This window comes from Gavialis gangeticus, unplaced genomic scaffold, assembly GCF_001723915.1.
Source record: "Gavialis gangeticus isolate Ggan-Ray unplaced genomic scaffold, GavGan_comp1, whole genome shotgun sequence".
Classification (NCBI taxonomy): domain Eukaryota; kingdom Metazoa; phylum Chordata; order Crocodylia; family Gavialidae; genus Gavialis; species Gavialis gangeticus.
The window spans coordinates 138,866,456-138,867,978 of record NW_017729025.1 but is presented as its reverse complement, the minus strand read 5'-3'; the positions used below and the strand labels follow the sequence as shown (position 1 = coordinate 138,867,978).

Here is a 1,523-nt window from a genome sequence, read left to right as displayed (position 1 = left end):
TTTCTTTGCCGAAGTTTCTTGTTCTACTTTCCTGGAGACACCAAGGATTATTTACTGAGAAGAGCACACAAATGGGAATGTATAGTTCAACATTATAATTATTCACTGGCAGAAGACAGAATGCCACAATTCCTTGCTCTTGTGTCCATTACATGGCAATCTTGTCGATCAATTAATACAATGCTTCAAATTCAATAATATGCCATTGTTTTAAAGGGCTGTTTGGGTATGCTTTTCAACACTTTCTTTGCCTTACTAAATCATGTTGATTCATACAACTTTACTGTTGCTTCTGCCATCTCTTGATACTCCTTGATATTTTATTTGGGGTGTCTTTGCAAGTGGGGTGGGGAGGGAGGGAAGGCAAGGCAGGGTGAGTTGCCACCAGCTCTCATTGACAGATTTTGCTTGCAGATAGTTGGCCATATTCCAGCACGTGCTCCTGCCTAAGGACAACTGAGTTTTCACAGGTTTATTTATAATTCTATAGCAGGGGTGGGCAAAATGCAGCCCAGGGGCCGGATGTGGCACACCAGGCCATTCTATCCGACCCACAGGGCCCCTAAAAAATTTAGAAAATTAATATTAATCTGCCCTGGGCTGCCTGTCATGTGGCCCTCGATGGCTTGCCAAAACTCAGTAAGCGGCCCTCTGCCCAAAATAATTGCCCGACCCTGTTCTATAGTCTAGTGATGATCTTTTACACTAAGGTCCCTTTGCACAACAGCAGGAGTAGCATTTGCACATTCTTTAAGAAAATGTCTAGATTGACAAAGATTTGTAAAGGGATCTTAGTATAAGCAGGAATTTAGTTCCTTTTTTTTTTTTTTTGGTGCGCACACAGCTATTTCTTTGGTGTTACATGAGCATGAGATGAATGAAGTTCCCTGATGGATAGATATTTTTACACCAGGAAAGTAACTGTTGAACTGTATGTCCTACAGGACAAATTCTGCTCCTAGCTACACCAAAGCAACTGCACACCAAGTAATGAAGTAAGGTTTACAAGAGTGTAAACAACAACAGAATTGGGCTCTTTGTATGCAGTTATCAGGATTATAACATTTCTTAAGCTGTATTATGAAATAAACTGAACCATCCTATGATTTTTGATCAGATGAATTATTTAACATTGGGGTGGTGATTAAGGCACCATTTCAAATGTGCACTGCTATTTGGTAAGAAAAGTACCGAAGTCACTCCCACAATGTCTTCACAACATTCCCATTCTTACTGTACAAACTCATAGTAGAACTGGAATGTTGTAGTTGTGATGGTCCAGGAAACATGCAAGACACACAAGGGTGGGTGAATGATATCTTTTATCTGGTTTTGGTGGGTGATATATTTTATTGGACCAACAGTATAGTTGGAAGAGATGTGCACACAAAGGTTTTATGCCCAAGGCTTGCTTAACATCTCTCCCAATTACACTACAGATATTTGCTACTCATATAAAGGCTCATGCTATTAGCAACTGCTCAAAGGTATCCATGTGTACTATGAAGAATTCCTCTCCACTC

The 1,523-nt window shown here is 40.2% G+C and overlaps 1 long non-coding RNA gene across 1 annotated transcript in view; it reads left to right on the top strand.

Annotated features, from left to right (window-relative positions):
* The first annotated feature begins 620 nt into the window (after positions 1–620).
* The window catches only part of LOC109299116, a 6,284-nt gene continuing 5,381 nt past the window's right edge, over positions 621–1,523 (top strand). Inside the window, exon 1 of the long non-coding RNA XR_002097773.1 lies at positions 621–1,487. This is a non-coding gene — a long non-coding RNA (uncharacterized LOC109299116). The remainder of the gene's footprint in view (positions 1,488–1,523) is intronic.